The sequence below is a fragment of the Ambystoma mexicanum genome, chromosome 9 (assembly GCF_040938575.1).
Source record: "Ambystoma mexicanum isolate Mex_15411 chromosome 9, UKY_AmexF1_1, whole genome shotgun sequence".
Lineage (NCBI taxonomy): Eukaryota > Metazoa > Chordata > Amphibia > Caudata > Ambystomatidae > Ambystoma > Ambystoma mexicanum.
Genome location: NC_090931.1, coordinates 516,635,210 through 516,657,042, shown reverse-complemented (window position 1 = coordinate 516,657,042; position 21,833 = coordinate 516,635,210). Strand labels below are relative to the sequence as shown.

Genomic DNA, 21,833 nt, shown 5'->3' with positions numbered 1-21,833 from the left:
GGCTGTGGCTCTGGCATACTTCAAAGAGAACATGCTCACCGCTTGATAGGGAGTATCGCAGCACTGTGCGTGGTACATGTACAAGTTTGCCGCACGATACGGATCACCCTGGATTCCAAATGGCATGCGCTGATGTCCACGTGAATATGAACACCTCTGACCTTAAACAGCACTTGGGGCCAATAACTCGAGGCGAGCTACATGTATCCGCAAATGTAAACACTGGCGAGACGCAGCGGCTTCTGGCCGGCCGGCCTTCTTGGTCGCAACACAGCGCGGCACGCCTTTCCGTGCTGATTGCCGCAGGTTTTGAACACAGATCGCCCCACCTCGGGGTCTCTGCTTCTCTCACCTAGCAGCCAGAGCCACTCTTTGCCAGAAAGGACTCAAATAACCTCAAGGACACTTGGTTGATTCAATGAGAAACGCCTTCCAAAGCCCTCACTTTACATGGTGTACTTGAGGCGACTGCAGTCTGCGCCTCTAAAGAGCTGGGGGAGGGTTGGGGTCACACTCTTACAGTAGCAACAGGCCCCCCCTATCAGTTTCAAGAGCTGCAGTGAGTGCTTAAGCCAGGACGTTCGTGGTCTGGGAGTGACAGAATTGATCAAGAGACTCATCTCTGGGCATATCCCAATCTAAACAATGTGGGGGTACTTTGCTCACTAAACTAGCACCTTTTGCCATATACAGCCATCACATACAATCAAAACCATTTGAGGAGACTACAAACAGCCCATAGGTTCAAATACAAGCAAGCTAACTTAACAACACTCCTTGCAAGGATTTAAGTTGTCCGCCTCCCCCTCCCTGGTCACTTCCTGGTCTCTGCAGCCTTATCCCCCTCCTCCCTCCCGCCCCCTCCACCGATTGGCCAGTGGCTCCCAGGGGCCACTTCCAGGCTCAAGGCCTGCATCGATGCAGGCCCGGCATTAGTCCTCCTTGGTGTTGCAGATAAGGTTAGTGCCCTCAGCCTCCTCCTCCATTTACCAGCCCTGCAATTATTTTTGCACTCTGCGTGTGGCCAGTTCTCTGCCTCCCCGCTTCCTGGTCTCTGCGGCCTTATCCACTCCTCCCTACCACCCCGTCCACTAATTGGCCCGTTCCAGCCACTTAACACATCTTCCCGGGGAAGCCCTCTCTGCCCATGCAGCCCAAGCGGCTAAAGGCCCCAAGGAAGAGGGCATTTCCAACAGAGGCAGCTCCAGATAGTGTCTGCAGGTGAAGCCAGTGGCCAGCCATCAACCAGCAGCGACCACCATGGTAGGTGTGGCCCAGGCGGGGAGTACAGCAATCTCTGTACTCTAGAAGCCCTGCCACTCTACTTACCCTCAAAACATATCAGACCAGGATGTTAACATAGATGGGACTGTGAATGTCAGCCAGTGCCTCACTTCCAGTTATGCCTTCTGAAAACTAGCATGCGTCACACCTGGATAGAATTGTGGACTTGTCCTGCGTCACAACTCTGGGGAACTATTAGTTTAGCCTTTGCACCACATCTAGCGCCACATTGGGATGGAACTGTGATTAAGATTTTACTGTCCATGTTAACCTGCATCACTCTCTTAGGGAATTCACAATACTAGAAATCTCCACTACCAATGTACTCTCAAATATACGGCATCTACCATTATATTGTGAAACCTAGGCCTCAATGGTATAGGACTCAACTCTAGGCCCGTTTGCTCTGCTGTACTGGACAAAGATTGCCCCAACCAAACAATTTAGAAGCTTGCGGTGCATATTTCTCACACCACCAGTGTGGACACAGGCTGCAGGCACGGGCAAGCAGCCATGCGCGAGAGAATGCCGCTATGGCTATGCTCATCTGGTCTAGCATCACTTAGCCGTCCAGACTGAAACACCTGACGTACCTCAACATCTCTGACACTAGCATATAGCGACTACCACTCGAAAGGAACTCAGTATAGCTGGCCTCACAGACTCTCTCAACAATAGCAATCCTTCAATAGCACCCACCTACGTGCCTGACCTCTTTGGGCTGCTTAGTTGAGCCTTGCCAGTCACCCAAGTCGTAGACCGGCAACATGCACACATGCATCTCCTAAGATAAACTCCCTAGAATTTTCCACCACATGGACAACGGTCACCGAAAGTGTTCCAACCAAGAACAAAAAGCACACTGAGGCCACACAAGTGGGGAAAGAGCGCTATATAAATCACCAAATACAATACAGGATTATTAGGCCCCAAAATAAAAATGAGCAGGCATCAAAAGCAGTTCTAGTTTATTGTGAACCAACCAGTGAGCTACCTCGGGAACGTAGAGCTTGTACAGAACCAAAATGCAAGTCCAACTTCCGAGGTAGGCACATTAACTTTGTTCATGCAAACAAATTAGTCGTCTACAACAAGTGCAATAATACTACTTCATGCACATTGCCAAGGTTGGGAAAGCCCAGGAACAATTCCCACTCTAGACTCACTGATTGAAGTGCCAATGGCTTGCTTCTTCACCTCAAGATCTTACTCAATCACTGCCTTGCAGCTTTCCCACTTGCATGAACATTCAAAATCACCAAGTTAGAAGTGCTTGTAAATCTAAATGCTGATCTGCAAAGTGAAAAGTAGAATACCTTGCTGCACAGAGTAATGGTAGTATGCCCTCATCCTCACAACCACCACTTCAAATCTTGAAAATTTTACAAAGTAAACTAGTGCACAACATTTTTATGCATGGACAAAATCGAGCCCTATTGGCTTGGTCAATGCATCGTATCAATCCGTCAATTATGCAGGTTTACAAATGTGTAGATTCAGTATCCCAACACCACACCCCCAGTAGGACTAGTTGTGAACAATAATGATGCAAAATCAATGCCAGGAACATCACATTACAAGGTGATACATTCTCATCACCAACAGGTTAATATGAAAAAGTAGGATTATTTAATACAGCAAGTATTTTTAACTATGCAGTGCTTTGGTAGATTGCCTCATCAAATTGCCTCCTTTATTTTGGGCAACTTGGCAACGGTTGGTCTTAAATTCTGAACCTGCACATTCAATCATGTACCAAAAGAAAGGCTCGAGTTCGCACAGCTTTCATTCATGGCTCTAAATAAAAACCGTAGGGACTACTGTAAAAGTCCATAATCCACTCTCCTCCATACTTGTGGGTATTTATTATGGAGAATTTTTATTTATGTGCTAAAATCTTCAAACCTTGGAGACAACCAGCTCTTTTGCTTGAGTTTTTAATTTTAACTCCTGAGCGAGTGGGACCTTTTTCTGTTTTTCCCTGATTTGGAATTTATGTTTTTGGAGTGTGACAAATTCCATAGGCATCTGCCTTTTGTATGGCGAAACAGCACCTTCAGTGCAGTCTCACTAAGAAATCCTTTGAGTTTCTCTTAAGGTTTAAATACCTTTTTCTTGGGTAAACTACAGTTCCCAAGAATGGTAAGATGAAATTGATCTTCCCTTTTATCTTTGTAGGTCCAGCACACACCATTTTATGTAGAGCGCTGGAGGGTTACTTAGTAGCCCCTTATCCTACATTTTTCATGTTACATTTGTTACCCTGCCTACTTTAAATGGCTGGTGGCAGTGGTTTAATTTTTCTACCATTGTGCCTTTCTACCGCAGGCAGATGCCCCCTCAGCTGCAGTACAGCATCCGTGGGTGTCCATTTTGTCAAAATGCCTCCCTGCCCCCCTCACTATTTTCTGTTTGGGGGTTCTTTCTTGGCTTTTACTCTGTGCGTGGAGACAGATTTGAGCCCTTTGTGTCTCTTGCCTTTGACCCCATGTGTCGGGAAGGGCAGGAAATGAGGGAGGATCCCGAAACTCCCCTGTCCTGTGTCTCTGGGTGTGCCTGCACAAAACCAGTTCCGATTGGCCTGCTGTGTGATTGACAGCCTAGGCTGTGCATGCATGGGAATATCTTGCTTAAAAAAGGCGAGGGTTTTGGGAGTAGGGGCAGATTAGACAACTGGAAGAAACATCTGAAGAAACCGTCAAGTGAAGCCCGCTGCAACCTCCTGGACCTTCAATGGCCTGGTGAAGCCCTGCTGCGGTGCCGACCTTTCACCTCGACAGAAGCTCAGATGGATCAACTTCTCCCCTTGGGTTAGTGGGACCAACTAACCCAGAGACAACTCCACTGGCACAAACCCAGACTTGCTGTGCCTCTCCGTTGCTGCAGAAGCCCAATGCCAGGGGTCGAGTGTCCATATGATGGGTTATAACGCACTTAATACCCAAAGGTTTCTAAGTGCGGACCTGGGGATCGAACCTGTGTTGCTGGTCGTCTTGCTTCCAAGGCGAGCACCTTGCCCCTGAACCATCCTCCCGCCCTATAGTAGAGTGCAACGTCTGCCGTGAAACAAATCTGGCCAAAAGCTACAGGGGCCTCCCCAGGACACTCCAGAAGCAGGAATTTCAGATCCAGAGCCCCCTCACCAGAATCCAGGACTGAAAGCAAGGAAAGTGCAACCAGAGATTTGTTCTGCATCAGTGCTCTTTGTGAAGCGCTGAAGCCACGAAGTGCAGCTGAAACGAAAAGAGCCCATGGTTGCCGATGACCTTCCCAGAGTACTGCCGCAGGAGCCCTCCAGACGTCCTGCCGCTGGTCAACTACGACTGAGGCTCAAGAACCAGGGTCTGCATAGAAGTGTGGTACAGCTAACGGGTACTGTTTGGGGTACTTCCCTTCTTGCCTTAAGTCATGCTGCCTCACTTGAGATCCTGCTTAACAGAGTATTTCAACTCCCCTTTGCACAGGCCTCAGCTGGTTTGTCTTCAGTGATTTCCTTTTGAACAATCTGACTTTGTGAAAGACTTTGATCCAAGAAGTGCATCAGAAGTATTTTAGTCTGAATAACTTGGCTGTCTTGGCTCCCTAAAGGCACTCCTCTAAATCCATTGACTCATTGCTTGTCCCTCATAGGTGCTAGCTTGTTGTAAACAGTTACTGCTGGGAAAGGCTTACCTAGACTTATTCAGTTGTCCTCACCTTTAAGAAACTGTTGTAACCTTTTCCCAAACCCTTCCTGCAACCCAGAGTCTACAAAGTATATTGGTGCGATATATAAATGCAAATACCATCCTTGTAATTGAAGTCACTTCGGGTGTAGGAGAAGTGTATTGTGCATATCCAAAAAATATTCACCAGCTTTATTGATTCTGTAAAGCATTTGCAAAAGCTTACTTGAATTGCTCCAACGAATTGCCTTTTCAAAGCATGCATATTTAAAACTGATATTAAATAATTATAACCAAGTTTTACTTGGCTACTTGTATTAACAGATTTCATCTGTACAGCTCACATTTACCCCTCTTGAGATAGGCATGGCTGCTCAGTCACGCAGATAAGTCTTGTGTAGTCTCACACAGTGTGAATGCATCAATTCTTACCCAACAGTATTCAGTTATCGAAACCGGAGATTTTTGTAGCACCATACAAACTAAGCAAAAATATTTTTTATTTTTGTGTTGCGGGCCCCAGCGCATGCTTGGCTACAAGGTCGGCATCATCAAGACCCGCCTCTGGGCCTCACCCTTCAATCCGTCAACCAACCTAGGTCGGGATGTTACTAAAGACAATCATTTTTAGGGGGAGGAAGGGCGTATGGAGGAAAGGAGACTACGAATAGGAGTACAGTAGTCACTACAGGGAGTAACTTTTCCTTACTCCCACCCCCCTTTGTTCCATACTTGTGGGAGATTCCAAAGCACTCGTCACCCACCAGTGGAAGATTTTATTTGTATCCCTCACTCAAGAGGTTCTTCCAACCTGCCTGCCCAAGCTGAGAATCTGCTCTTGAGCTCTTCTCCAGGCAATAGAGCTTGCAAAAGGTGGACGGGGTGCCCACGTTGCTACTTTTGCGATCACATCCCAAGGGACATGCCCCTGAGAGGCTACTGATGCTTTTGCCTTGACTAGGTGAGCGTCAAGTTCCTTGGGTGTGGCTTTTTCTGTAGGTAATAACATTACAGAATCACTGCTACAATCCATCTGGCAATGGTTGCTTTAGATGACGAGGACCCCTTATTCACTCCACAAAAAGGGACGAAGAGCAGAGGAGGTCTCTGTAATTCCCTGCACCTTTCCAGATAAAACATAAGCCGTACTCAGATGATGGGTTTGGAAAAAAAAAATACCTGAAGCCAAACTACCACATTAATGTGAAATGTAGACACAATCTTAGGCAGAAACGGGAGGGGGGGTTGTCATCTCACCACCATGTTGCTAAAGAATGTGGTACATTTTCCTGGCTGATGTTATAGCTACCAAAAAGACTGCCTTCCAGGACACCAGCCCCAGCCTGACACCATTGGCTCGATCGGTTTGTGGCACAATCCCGTTAGGACTACATTAAAATCCTACTTGGGATGAGGAGGCGACTGCAGGAAATAGGAGACACGGACCCTCAAAGTGTCGTTTCACCAAGTTCTCGATGGAACAGCATTGATCATCTGAGACAAGATAGGCACCCAGCGCTGATGAACAAGTTCTGCATATTTTGGGTTTATTGTCTGACTCAGCCAGAGGGGTCATAAATCATACAGCAATGCAGAAAGAGGATTCTTCTCCTTTCCGAGAGACCAGTAGCAAAACCTAAGCGGTTTCCTTTTATACTGTGCTCGGTAGAATCCTTTCACGCTGCTTGTAGGATCTGCATGTTTTCATCAGACAAGCCGAGACGGCCTTGGGACCTGACCTCGGGTACCATAAATTCAGAGATTGTGGGGAGGGATGAAGAATCCTCCATAGACGAGTTGTGGCGAAGCAGAAGGGTAACTGCGTCCGATTGGCAAGTTTTACTAGAACCAGAACCTCGCTGGCCACCAAGGAGTCACTATTATGAGGACTATCCCCGAATATGGAGTAGAAATGCCTTGAAGGCTAAAAAGACGGCTTGCAGCTTAATATCATTGACGCGTTGGAAACAGTCCTAACCAGCCACAGGTCAAAATACTGTGGCAATAAGCCCTGAGACGGTGTGCCGCCATACCGCCCCAGGTAATGCCCCCGGGGCCATAGTTACAGGCCCAAGCGTAGCAGAACAGAAAAAATAAATAAATACGTGAATTAAAATGGCCACCGGGAAAGGGAAAACGTTGTCTGTTTTCCCCTTCCATGGCGGCCATCGGGAGCGGACGTGCTGGGAACAGAAGTGTTCCCAGCGTGTTTGCTCCCGAGAAAAGAAAAAGAAAAAAGAAGGAAAGTTGAGTTAGGAGGGCAGGGAGGGGATATTGCAGGGTAGGGGGGGTGGAGGGGGGGAAACCTACTCGAGTCCCCGGTAGGGAACGAAGGCAGCCTCCAGCCATGGGGAGGCTCGGAGCGGGTATTGCCCCGTTTCGAGCTTCCCCATTGGCTAAGGGGCTGCCACGCCCCCCGCCGGGAACAAATGCAGGCATGTACGTGCGTCCACGGGATTACACCGTGGTATGGCTCGGAAACAAGCCAATCACGTTAAGTGTATCCCGTGGACGCACATCCGCTGGGTACTAATGCAGATTGTTGACTGTTGCTCCCCAACCCAGGAGAAACCAATCAGTTTTAATGACAGCCTGGGAGTAGTGTCGTGGAACGGTACTCCTTGCAAGAGATTCTGGGGATAAACCCCACCATAACAAATCAAGCCAATTCTTGAGGAATTGGCCATGTTGCTATTGGGGATGCAAGCCCTGCGACCAGGAACCGTCCAGCTCTTGCTGGGTGCTCTGCATCTTTACCCTGGCTAGAGGGACTGCATGGACACAGGATGTCATTAACCCTAGCAGTCTCTGGGACCACCAAGTGTAGTGCTGTTGGCCGAAAGAAGATGAATGTCTGTTGAATGTCTAAAATTCTCTAGGGTTTCACAAAGACCTTGGCCTGCAGGGTGCCCCCAAACAAAGCCTTTGAATATCAGGTGGGTCCGGTGGAACTTCCTCGAATTACGCGAGAACCGCAAATCATAAAGCAGGTTGAGTAGATAAGTTAGAGTAGGCCAACATTCTCCAGGGAGCAACCTCTTACCAATCAGTCATGCAGGTAAGGGTAAACATGTATACCCTGGAGACAGAAGTGCAATGCGCTCATCAATTGCATCAACACCCTCGGTGCTGAATTGAGAGGCAAACCGAAGACTCGAAACTAGAAATGGTACTCCCCACCGAAGACCTAAAAATGTGCGATGTGGGGTCCAAATGGGAATAAGCAAATAAGCACCCTTTAGATCAACTGAGCAAATACAATCCTGTTGGAAGGGCTGCACAGATCGGAGTGATCATTTTGAATTTATGGACGGGGAAGGAAATGATTGGCGTTTGCAAGGTACAGAATGGTGTACAGGCCTGCTGGTTGACTTGGCACCGTTAAGACTGGAACAGGACCCCTGTACAATTTCCAGAGTCAGAACTGGCTCTATAGCCCCCAACTCGAGAAGCTTGGCGATTTTTACCATGAGGGAGAACCAACCTGGTTCAAAGGGGGGGACGGGAAGGGGAGCAGGAAGGAGTCTGTACCCCCCGCTGGTCATCAATGGCACCGATGAATCTGAAGAAATGGTCCTCCGGGCCTCTAGTGAAGTGACATTTCCACCCCACCCCCCATCCCATCCCACCCCCCCCACTGGAGTTCTGTGGAACCAAGCAATAGCATGATTTGGCCACCTTGTCAGTAGAAGCTGCAGACAATGTGGTTGAAGATGCCTGGTGTGAGAAAAACCCTCTAGTAGCAGTCTTCTGCTGTTTTTCCGCAATTTCCCGCCATAACCTTTGTTTGGCGGCTGCCAGCATGGCATCAGCGTTGGCCTTAGATGTAAAGAGGCGTTGGAATAGAGTTTCTTGCCATACGCCTCCAAGATCTTCTCCTCCTTACCTAGCAGCGCCGCCGAGGAAGAGGCTGAGGACGACTGGGGCTTGGAGTATAGCGATGCCGCAGCAATCACCGAGGAGTGTGGCTGAGGATGGACCGAGAGCAAGAGTGTATCCCCTCCATCTGCCTGTCCAGGCATTGATTGACCGGCTGGGCCGAGTGTGGCTTGAGCCAGCCCTTATTGGCCAGGGAGACTACATCGGTCTGCATAAGAATCATCGATTTGGCAGAGGGGCGTCGTGTGAGGACTTTAGCCAGAACCCCCTCTGCCGGCTGCTTGACCTCGGGTTGGGTAGGCCCAGGTACTCCGCCAGCCCAGTAAGGTGTTGGTTGAAGGCCCTGGCTGAGGATGCCATGTCCGGATCCTCCTCCTCGTCCGTATCCTGTGGATCTGGAGGATGAGGAGTAGTAGATGGCGCCGGAGGCTGGGGTACAGGGACCGCAGCCGGAGGTTGAAGAGTTGGCTGCGGAGCCGGCTACACCAGGGCCCCAATGGAGGAGTCTGTGGTGCCGCTAGGATGGCGGGAATGACTTCCCCGATGGTGTCTATGAGGATAACCCCCATCTGGAGTGACTTCATGAGGTCGAGGAACCTCTCAAAGAAAACCTCCTACAAGACTGAAGCGGTGGCAGGGGGTGCTGACAGGGTAGCGGGGGGCTGCTGAGCCCGCTGCATGCCCTGTCCATACGGACGCAAAGGAAAGCTGCCCTGTACGCAAGAGGGGTAGGCTGTAGGCCATGTACCTGGTTGAAGCCAGTCCCACCTTGACACTCGTTCTTTGCCGCATTCCTGGAATGGCGTCAGACGGGTGCCTCTTTCTGGCGCTGTGGCCATTTTGTCAGGCTGCCTGCCACGTGTTGCTCGGCCTGCTGGGCCCGGCCTCATCCAGGACTCTTGTGCGTGGATCACGAGGCCTACCCTGCTCCTCTAGCCTAGGCCCGGTAAGTTTGACACCCTCGACCCGGGGGTCGGGAGAGCTGCATTTAGGCGCCCCCTCAGAACTATTTCCAGTAATAGGGCGTAGCCCCCTCAGCCATGGTGCCGGTACAAGACTGGAGCCCCTCGGGTGAAGACCCGGTAAAAGAACCTTCCAATCCCTCAACACCGTCACCGGGAGGATCTGAGGATCCCTCGGCCCGGAGGCCTGTAGCTGCAGCAGCCTCGGTGCGAGTGTTGGTAGAAGGACCCGACAGGACCCTCCCGCGCGGGAGAGTGCCTGGGAAGGAGTCTCCCTTACGGGGTGTGATGGAGAATATCGGCCCTACCTTGGGTCTGGTTTGATGTTTCACAAAGGTCTTGAGATCCTCTTGAGGCGGCTTCTGGAAGAGCTCCCTCCACCTGGCTAGTGGGTTCTTCAGCGCTTTCGAGGACAGCGAGTCACACGCTGACCAAGATTGCCAACTGTGTTCTGGGACAAGGCAACGTAGGCAGAGGGCGTGGGGGGTCTGATGTTTGAAAGAGCCTGTTGCAGGATGGACACCGGCTGAACCCTGTAGAAGTTGACATGCCCCGGGGAGGGGCGTGGCGCCCGAGGACCGAGTACCTGAATGATAAAAAGAGAAAAAAGAAGACAAATAGAAGTAGTATCCGTGCATGGAATTACATGGCCGAAGTCAAACCCAGGAGCGCTGGTGAATTCGGGCCGTTCCCGTCGGCGCGGAAAAGGGGACTGAGGTGTGGCACCGGACGGCAGAGTCAGGGCAGCGCATGCTCCCTGGGCCGCACCCCTGCACGCCTCTAAATTTAATGGGGAGAAGGTTTTTTTTCTGGTAAAAAGGTTCTGTCTCCCGTCCCTTGGAAGGGACACCCATACAGTATGGAGGAAAGGGGATGGGACGTAAGAGTAATATATACAACTTGGTTATTCTTTTTTTTTACACGTATGATTTAGGAATTTGTGATTACATTCTTTGATTTATCATTTAAATTTTCTTCAAGTTTATGAAATTTGCATTGTTTACAAAGTTAATATTGAGAGTTACTTCAAAAAACTATTTTCTGTTAACAGATAACAATTTTCTATAATATAACACTTTAATTGAGAGTGTATTTTAAGTTGTTCCTGAAATCATGGTTGATTAAAGCAGAATATTAGGAGACTAGTATGCTGGTAACTGGCATGGTACAAATGCATTTCACATCACTCAAAAAAATGTATAAATTATGTTTGCTGTAGAAGCCTTATATGGATGCAGCTGAGAGCACTATAGAGAGCAGCTGTCAAACTGACAATGGTGGAACTTTCTCATAAATTAAAATACAAGTTGTATTATTTTTTCCAGTCACATATGGGGCCAAAACCGATACATACATACAGCTAACATGTTTTCAAACGTTGTGTCTCCACGAACCTTACCACTTCAACACAGATCCCAATTTCACAATTTAAGAACTAGCAATTAGCAGTTCATGTTGTAGTCAAACCTGAGTTTTGTATATTGTGTATCCTTCCTTTTCATGCTGTAGTGCAGAACGAAACTCTGCTTTACTCGCATAGACCCGAGCAACAAGATGATGGCTGAAAAGAAACAAAGCTATATTTTAACTCTTCAAACTTAAAAGCTTCTAGGACACTCCATTGATTTTTGAAAGCCATGCTGGGGAAGGAAGACGCATGTAATCCTAGTTCTTTGTCATATCATGACATTCAGAAACACTGACCATATCTGCCTATGTGGGGGATCTCAGAAAACCTGGCAGAAGGAAACTGATTGTTTAAAAGAACAGTTTCAAAAGCCTACCTACCATCATACCCTTTTGAAAACATTCTCACGCACATTTGCAATGTGGAAATAAGGAACGCAATGAGACAACAGATATATAAAAAAAACCTCAGTCACTTTCAAACAGCCAAGTTGCTCACGTATCTCACCAAATGGCACAGTCTTAGCTAAAGCCATCATATTTTTTTGCATATTCCAATGATCTTTCCTCATATTATTCAACAACTTTCTACTTTGGTGTTTCTAGGGGGAGGTTGGATTGCTTAAACATTTTTATAAAGACATCATTGAAGGAGAATGAGGATTACAAATAAGGAATGTTTCTTTCAGCATCACAGGCTCTACGTTATAAGTCACAAGAAAAGATCCATGAAAAATCAGATCAAAAGGAAAAGAGAAAGAAGAAAATCTGAAATAAATCTTAAAATAAAATTACCCCAGTTGTGCATCTGCTCTAGAGTCTGAACTAAAAGTGGAGTGATCAGCAAAATTATGGACAGACTTCCTCAAGCCACTTCGCATATATTTTAACTTGATGGTTTTGGGGAAAGTAGATGTAACCATGGCCTTTCTTTTAGAATGTGCTCTAGGCAGGCTGCAAGAAACGTTTTGAATTGGGAATGTTTTACTCCCATTTTTGGAATATGATAGAATTTTCATATGTAAAATTTAACAAAAATTCCCAATTGGGGTAACTTTCTTGGCAAGTACCAATATATTTGAACTCGAAAGCAGATTTTTTCATAATCGTTTTACAACTTGTAATTCATGCAAACTAAAAGTTATATTCTTGCCGTAATATTCCTCTTCCAATCCTTCCTGGTTGCATTGATACGAAAAAAATCAATGGAGCTGTGTGTGTCGAAGCAGGGAGCGTGCGCCTATGCGTCCATTGTTTCAGTTCTATCATTTTTTTTATGTGAGCATATGCTTGTTTTTAGGGCCTAAAAGAGGCTGGCACTAAACTTATCTGTAGGGCTTGCACTGGACTTTCCAAGGAGATGCTGGTTAGCTTTCTTGTAGCATAGTGTGATCAAGCTCTACTGTCCTGGTCAGGTAGCAACAAAGATTCCATTTTAAATCTAATGTACAGTACTTAAGAATAACATTTGAATGTATTGCTTTTATTAACTGCTCAAAACTGTCATCTTTCATCAACACATCTTGCTGCCATTTTGGCCCAAATTTACCGCCCGCATACAGTCGATACAGTTGGGCTAGACACTATCATTTCACCACTATGTGTCTCATTATTATTATTATTATGCAGAAAGCAAAGTGCATGTTAGGGAGAATTCTCTGTTTAGGCTGAATTTCCTAACCTAGTGAGTCCCCCAGCAGCTTTGCTGGATTTTTGGGGTTTATTTTTTCTCTCCTGCCAAGAGTGAGACTCTTACCCTCACTCTTGGGCATTTTTTGAGTGAGTTTCTTTAAATCTAGATGTGTTTAATGGGCTATGGGGTCTTTTACTCCAAAGGGCGTCATGTGTTTTTGTGATGTGTGTTACACAGCACCCTCAGTGCAGTGACACAGGGGTGTCATAGAGACCCCCCAGTATAGACTCCATACCCTGGGACTGACTACTGTCTCCCAGGGCATGTAAAGTCACCATTGACTTTACTAGTCTTAAATTCTGAACAGAACCAGTACAAACCATCATATTGTGGACCTACTGGCTGGGGCAATTCAATTGCCCCGGGGTCTTTTAGTCGAGGGGGCACGTCTCCGTCCCCCCCTGATCGAGTTTTGGCTGGTGGCAGTGGATACTACTTTTTATATTCAACCGCGAATATTTTCCTATGGGATTTCCCATTGTTTTAGGCTATCTTTATTTAATTATTTACGGTAGCCTCGAACATACCGCCGGTTTATTTAATTAATATTAATTCTCCGGTTGGTATTTTTTGCCAAAACTTGATTCTAAAATGGCGTTTGTGTGCTCTTCTGTGACTCCAACCCAAGTCGAACCCTTTTTTCCACTTTTTGGCGGGCTTCTCCACAGAAGCCCTCCAAAGTGGTGCCACTCTGTCTGGGGTACTTAGGAGGGGTGGAGGGAAATTTAGGCACCCTGGACTGAGTTGCCTAGGCAACTCAAGTCACACTCCATCCTGATTGGCCCAAGTGGTGAGCCGACTGGCTCACCACTTAGCATGTTTGAGTGACAGCTAGGCTGAGTGAATGGGGGTTTGCTGCATAAAAGCAGGGCTTTGGGGACTGGAACTTCAGAAGTCGCCACAGGACCTAAGAATCAGACGAGGGAGAAGCTGAGCCGACCTGCCACGACACCACGACCGGTGGAGCCCTGCTGGACCGTCTCACCACTTTTTCCCAACGACAGAGGAGATCTCCCGCCGGAGAGTGTTCTTCCTTTAACTGGTGGGGATAACCAGTTTCACCGTCTTTTCGCTTTCCCGACGTATCTCGTGGCCGCCTTGCCCATGCCAAGCACCCCGGAAACCGGGATACCACGTTTTACCACGACCGCGAAACCAAGGTACCACCTTTAACCAGAAAACTCTGCGGCTGGTTTCTGCCCTGGTAGTGCAACCACCTTCATCTTTCCTCCAAGTCGAGATCTTCTCTTCCCCTGGACGACGACGCAACTTGCACCCACTACCAGGAACAACCACCACCGCTGGAGGATCCTTCCCACTTAACGGACCGTGTTCCGCCTGGCTTCCCTTGCTACCGACTGTACGGGGTAGATTTAGCCCCCGGCTTTCGACCCTGGGTTAGCCTGGGACACCTTGGCTAAACTTTTCTAAGCCTCTCTAAACGCTTTGCTGAACCCTCTGCAAGACTTTCTAAGCCTAGTGTAACTGTGTGATCTTGGGCGCATTTGTGCTCTGGTCTCTCTAAGAGTGGGCCCAGTCTTTGGACTTTGACTCACCAGTGACTTTTTGCTCTCTGCCTTGCTAACAGTGCTCTGGAATCGTAGAGTGGTGTACCTCTGCTTATTCTGTCTTTTTCCCTCCCTTTTTCACAAACTTACTAGAGTGCAATCTAGTTAAGCGCTCAACTGTGTATGAAAATAAGTGGTGTTTTACCGTGATTTTCTAATAGGGGAAAAAGGGGTGTATATATCATAATAATAATTGTGTTTAGAATATTTTACAATACGAGTGCTGGAGTGTTTCAACTGTGTGTTTTTAATAAATAATTATATACTTTGATACCAAAGCTCTGGTCAGTGTTTGCTTGTATTATTGTATCTGAGTGCCTATTGAGTATACTTTGCATAATGCCTAACTCTTCTTGAGGGAAGTCTGACTGCTCAGCCACAGCTACCAGGTAAATCTGGGTGGTGCAGACTGCTACCAAGTGGGTTTACTGCCAACACCTGTAGTCTTAAATCTTTTGCAGTGGTCCCTAAGGGAACTGCACAGGTTTCTGCCTAACAGTGCCTGCGTATGCATGCCCTGTCCACAACACAGACAGATGCACAGCTCTCAGGCAGATAAGAGATCAGGTTGGCGTCATACAGTTGCACTGTTGGACCAGAGGTCAAAACACTCACCTGGAAACCAGGAGCAGTCAGTTTAATCTTCTCCGTCAAAGTCATTTACAGGGAATAAACAAAACGGAACACATTTGCTTTCTTATTTATCGACTTTTCTAGGTCACCTTCCCAGATCTGCCCACAAAAAACATGTCAAACAGTATTTCAGCATGTCAGTTTAGGTTTTAATTTTATTCTAAATGGTGTTTCACATCGACTCATTTTTTATTTTTTATTATATCGACTTAACATCTGCAATTTTACAGGATATAAACAGAGTGTTCCAGTTAATTTGTTGTTATTGGGACGAGTGTGGCCCCAAAAAGAAGCTGCACACAACTTACAACCAAAAGAACAAATTACTTACCCCAGGTAATGTTCTTTCTACTGAATGTTCCCCCCACGGATTCCTCAACTTAGATCTATCCATATTAAGCTTTGCAGTCTCAGAAAAAAATGCTCGACGGCAGAGGGCGCATGTGCTGCATGAAGTCGATGCCCCTTGATGATTACCCGTGCGAACGCGACATCGATGATTTTATAAATAGCACGCACTGTGCATGTTGTCTCAGTTCTTAGATTTTCCCTCTTTCTGCATATCCGGAGGATTACATAACCCACATGGGTGTTGAAAGAGAGAAGTATATTAAAAAATGTACCCACATTCAGAGGCGTAGGCTGGGAGGGCGAAGAGATATCTGTGGAAGAAACATGCAGTAGAAAGAACATAGTGAGGTCTCCTTCAGGCCTGTAGCTTATTGGTGTAGACTATGGCTGACTCCGGAATTCATTATTTATCGTGAAGCATTGCAATACATGCTGGAGAATGAGGGAGGTAGATCATTGCCCTGGGTCCAATATGTGAAAAGACTCTTGCTGGAATTGCATCTGGAAGAACTATGGAATAACTCCATGGGCATCACCATCAGTAATGTGATATGGAAAAAGCAAAGAGAATCTCGCGGGAGGGTGTTGAGATTGAATTGGTTAATGTGTGCAGTGGGTTGTCTACAGGAGTTACTTATTTGGCCAGCAAGTCTCTGTTGGGGTTTGAAAGGTACTTCAATTTGGTTAGCCCCCTGCTTGCACGCACCCTTAATATGAAATCATTAGGCTAGGTCAATTGAACCTGGCATGCCACACTAGATTGTGGGATAGAACTGGAGACGAGACATGTCTGGTATGTGGACTAGCAAGGGAATCCATAATTCATTTTCTGTTCTTCTGGCCGGGCTATCATAGGGCTAGTAATAAATATTTGAAGACAATTTGTAACACACATGCAATATGCCGCACAAGTGAAGCCATTTTGCTGTTCAGGTGTTGTGACCACATAAATGTATTTCTTTGTAGCAAGTTATATTCATCAGGCCTGGAAAATAAGAGCTAAAGTATTAAAAGCTGGAGGTGTTGGGACCTAAATTTAAATCTTTACAATGAATCAGGATCCCAATTAATAAAATTGCATTATGATCTTTGAATATGAAATCGCAACCATTGTCATACAACTAAATATGCACCTAATTGATTTTTGCACACAATGATCCCGCTAGTAGAGTAATGAATGCACTGTTGCTAAATTTGTAATGATAAAGGAAAGCACCAGCCGCAACACTTGTGCATAGCCTGACCCCAGATTTTAAAACATAGGATCTAAATAATGCTTATCTGCGCATGTTGCCAAGTGTATTTTATACATGTGTAAAATTGTATCTGGTTATTTTTTAATTCACTCTATTTAATGTGTCAGATTCAGATGAAGTATATTAGGATAGATTAGTTATTGAGTTTTCATTTCTTATTCATGTACTGAATTGCCCCTTTTATCATTGTAACTGTGTGCTTGGCAAATGACTAAACTGTCTAATAAAAGCTATATGATGATGAGAATGAACATTACCAGGGGTAAGTAATTTGTTCTTCTAATGGATTGTGTCTTCCCAAGGATTCCTCATCTTAGACTCCCACAGTGGATTTATAGATCAAGGTGGGAAAAAGTGGATTTTTGTATAATGTTCTGGTTAATGATTGATATTGTGCAGAACGGCTCTTCCAAATTAAACGTCCTGACTCAACAGTGTCCAAGCAGTAATGCTTCCAGAAAGTGGGGAGTGAGGATCAAGTTGGGGCATTGCAAATGTCCTACACTGGAACTGGAGAGCCAAAGTTGTTGCCACTCCAATAGTAGAAGGGGTGTTTAGGTTTTCTCTTTTCCCGCAATGGAGCAGCACTCTGAAATAGAGGTGATCACAATGCGCTAACGTTTGTCTGGTCACTGCTTGGCCTAGTCTGTGGCCAGTTTCACCAATAAACAGTTGGTCACCTTGCATGACACTTGACATCCTAGAAATTTAGAAACTAATAGTCCTTTTAGGGTCAATCCTGAGAAACCTCTCTTCATCCTTAGAAGGGTGAGGAGGTGGATAAAAACCTGGTAAAGTTATTTTCTGTGTCAGATGGAATTCAGACACCACCTTGGAAAGGAAGGAGGGAGGGACAAACCTACAAGACAACCTTCTCCTTAGAGAATATAGTAAATGGTGGTTTGCATGACAAAGCTTGTAGCTCACTCACACTGCAAATGATGGCTCCCAAAAATAAGTTACTCACTGTAGTGACTAACTTACTGCTAGTCCGTAGTCCCCTTTCCTCCATACTTTATGGGCATCCCTCGCTAGGGATGGGAGAAGGAACCTTTTTCACCAGAAAAATCATCTTCCCCTTTAAATTTAGATGTATGTGGGGCCGCAGCCCTGGGCACATGCTCTTCCCTGACTCCGCCCACCAGCGCCACTCCTCAGTCCCCTTTGACGTGTCAACAATATTAACATTGCTTAATGCCACCAGTTCTATTAGGGGGGAGGACGGTGGGACATATGGAGGAAAGGGGACTATGGACTAGGAGTACATTACTCACTACGGTGAGTAACTTATAATTACTCCTACGTCCTGTCCCCTTTCCCCCATACTGTATTGGCGATTACAACTGAATGTAGCCCCAGGGTGAAGAGTTGCCTCTCTTAAGGAAACAAGTTCCTCAACACTGCCTGGCCAAATGCCACGTCCGACCTGGCGCTGGCATCCAAGCTGTAGTGCTTGCGTAAGGCCAAGGGAGTAGCCCATGTAGCTGCTTTGCGGATAACCTGCCACGGAACGTGTCTTGGGAAAGCTACTGCTCTGATGGCGTAGGCATGCATGTTTGCTTGTAATGGCCTGTGCTGCCCCTCATATGCATCCTTGACGGCCATAACCATCCACCTTGCTATGGAAGACTTGGAAGCTTCACAGGCTGGTTTTATCCCCCAAATGTGATGAACAGGGAGTCTGATTTTCCGGAAGTTCTTGGTTCTGTCCAGGTAAAATCTTAGCGCATGTCTGAAATCCAGACAGTGCAAAACACACTGATCCTCATCCACAAAGAATGTCGGCAATACTATCTCCTCATTCAGGGGAAAAGAGGAGACGATCTTATGTAGGAATGCAGGGTTTATTCTGAGCACCACCTTGTTCTTGTGAAATGTAGTATATGGCTCTGAAGCCACCAGCGACTGGATCTCGCTGATTCGGCATGCCGAGGTAAGGCTCACTAGCAGGGCCGTCTTGATGGTAACTAGTCTGATTTCCGCGGACGCCATAGGTTCAAATGGTTTATGCGCCCACGTGCCCAGGACCACATTAAGGTCCCACACAGGTTGTGGTTTCTTGACAGGTGGATACAGTCTAGTCAGACCCGCCAAGTGCCTCTTAACCACTGGATTCGAGGATGAAAATACTTCCTCTTTGGAGTTCTTGTAGGCCCCTATGGCCGCCAGATACGTGCAGCATGTGTCTACCTGTACCCCGGAATGTGCGAGGTGTGCAGAGAAGGATAGAACGTCATCCAAAAAGGAAGTCAATGGATCAATTTCCTTTGATTCTGCCCAGTGACAGAACCTGGTCCACTTGCTTTTGTAATGGCTCCTGGTGGCGTTGCTCCTAGCCCACTGTAGGATAGCCAGGTTAGCCTGTGACCGGTGCAGATGCTTCAGGGTGGCTTGTTCAGGACACACCCAGCCAGGGCTAACTTCTGTGGGCGGGGTGAATCACTGTGCCCCCTTGCTGAGAGTGTATGTGTGCTAGACCCACCGGGCAGTGTACCAGGGCCTGGTCCGACAGGCTGAGAAGTTCAGAGAACCAGGGTCTTGCTGACCACCATGGAGCTATGAGGATGATCTGGAGGTCCTGCATCTCCCTGATCTTGCAGATTACCCTGTGCACCAGTGGAGGGGGGGAAAGGCGTACGCGTTCATGTTGTTCCACGGGATCTGCATTGCATCGCCTAATGAACCCCTGCCTTGCCCCAGCCAGGAGGCACACTGTGGGAACCTCCTGTTGGTACTGGTGGGGAAGAGGTCCACCTGTGGATGATCCCACCTGTTGAAGATCCCTTGAAGGACCTCCTCGTTCAACTGCCATTCGTAGTTGTCCAAGCCCAGCCTGCTGAGCCTGTCCGCCTCTAGGTTGGACACCCCTCCCCAAGGTGGATTGCTGACAGGAGCAGAGCCCACTCCCAAATGTCGATCGACAGTCTGCAGAGGGGAAGAGACCAGGTGCCACCCTGCTTGTTGATGTAATACATGCAAGTGGAGCTGTCTGGTTGAATGAGAATAGCCTTGCCGATGACCATGGGGAGGAATGCTTTGAAGGCAAGCAAGATAGCCATCATCTCGAGCCAGCTGATGTGCGCCAGCTGCTCCTGAAGGGATCATATTCCATGGACACTGTGGCTGTCCAGGGTAGCCCCCCCAGCCCTGTATGGATGAGTGTGGTAATGGTGACCTGGGGTGCTGGCTGCAGGAAGGGGCTTCCTATCCGCAGGGTGCTGTCTGTACCTCACCAGACTAGATCCTGGGGGAGATGCTTTGTTATGCTGACCTGTTCCGCCTGAGAACCCTTCTCCTGGTTGCAGGAGGCTGAAAAGTGTAGCTGCAGCCTCCTCATTTTGAGCTTTGTATGTGCCACTGCAAGGAGAGATACGGCCATGACTCCCAATAGGTGTTGGTACCACCACACCAAGGTCACTGCTCTGCTGAGAAAATGTCCAGTGGCCCTCTTGATAGCTGCAATCTTGTCCAATGATGAGAAAATCCCTTCGGACCTTGTGTCCCATATAAGGCTCAGGAAGGTCAGACACTGAGTGAGCAATAACTGTGACCGAGTCAATGCAATAAAGTTCTAAACTCCGCCAATACCTGTAAGGAAAAAGGGCAGACAATCTTTATAGCATAGACAATCTTCAGAAATGGAAAACCCTAACTTTATAAATCCAACCCTACGATGAATGGAGCCTTGTGCTCAATGTTCAATGCGTGTGTAAAAGTCACAAAGTATTTTTCTAAGGAGCTGGCAAAATTAGGGACAGGATTCTGAAGGGTTATAACGGGTTCCAAGAGTGAGGGGAGGATCTGCTGCGATGAAAAAGCTATTCCCAAATTTCGAAGCAGGGGCTACCCAAGCCAAAGAGAGGGTCCTATGAGGGGGGTCCTATGAGCGTTAAATGCAATGAATGAATAAGGGGCCACCGGTAAGTGGTTTCAGTACTAACCACCCACAGCTTGGTTTTGGTCCAAACTTGGCAGGTCTTGAGGGGGTCAATCAGAGGTTCCATTTCCCATCCTCAGTTCGGCTTCAAAGTGCACAGGCGCTGCGAGTCCGGTTTGAAACAGGAGCTGTATTTCTCGACTTGGTTGAAAAATAAAGAAAACACTGATGCAGCTGGTCTCAGGGCACAACAAGGAAGGAACAAGTTACTTACCTGTAACTGTTGTTCTCCAGCATGGGTCTGGCATGGATTCACATGCTCATGAATATTCCCCGTCGTCAGGCTGGGAATCCTCGGTAAAGAAAAAAACAGTATCAGTTTCGTTTCTGATCTGTCTTTCGTAGTAATAACCAATCACTGGTCTCTGCGTCATACTGACCACAGCCAATGACTGCCCTCTACCTAAGCACCGCCTCTGGCAGCGATCTTCAGATTTGGAAGCACGTGAAGTGGCAGTATGACCAAGTGAAGAGCCGCAGAGGGGTAGGCGGGAGGGTTCGCATGTGAATCCATGCCAGACCCATGCTGGAGAACAACAGTTACAGGTAAGTAACTTGTTCCTTCTCCAGCATGGGGTCTGGCATGGATTCACATGCTCATGAATAAAGAATACATAGCAGTACACACATGCACAACCACGGGAGGTGGCAAAGGCTCAACATTAAGCATTACATCAAACTCAACATTAAGCATCTTACCTCCTCACCAGGCTCACCTTAGGCGAACAGGTTGCGCAGCACTGCTTGGCCGACCCTGGACTCCTCCCTGGAATCCCGATCGACGCAGTAGAATTTCGTGAAGGTGTGCGTCGACCTCCACGTAGCAGCCCTACATATGTCCAGCAGGGGCACACCAGAAAGGAACGCCGTGGTAGCTGCGATCGCTCTGGTGGAATGGGCTCTCGGATGGCCAGGCAGCGGTCGGTTTGCCAACCGATGACAGTACATAATACAGCCGGAGAGCCATCTGGAAATGGAAGCCTTCGAGAGAGCCTTCCCCTGATTGACAGGTCCAAAGTTCACAAAAAGTTGTGACGTCTTCCGAAAACTCTTTGTGCGGTCCACGTAGAACTTCAGCGCTCTAGCCACGAGTGCAAAGTCCTTTGGCGACGGGAAGAAAACAGGTAACACCAAGTGTTCGTTGAGGTGGAAGTCCGACGGCACCTTGGGCAAGAAGGAGGGGTGCGTCCTGAGCACT

General features: G+C 47.4%; 1 protein-coding gene across 1 annotated transcript in view; it reads right to left on the bottom strand.

Moving 5' to 3' along the window:
* LOC138488233 (clustered mitochondria protein homolog) overlaps window positions 1-15,482 on the bottom strand; it is a 189,785-nt gene extending 174,303 nt beyond the window's left edge. The window contains exons 1-2 of the mRNA XM_069615066.1: window positions 15,423-15,482; window positions 11,258-11,351 (exon numbers count right to left, since the gene is read on the bottom strand). The gene's annotated coding sequence lies outside the window, so the exon portion shown is untranslated. The remainder of the gene's footprint in view (window positions 1-11,257; window positions 11,352-15,422) is intronic.
* Window positions 15,483-21,833: the final 6,351 nt, after the last annotated feature.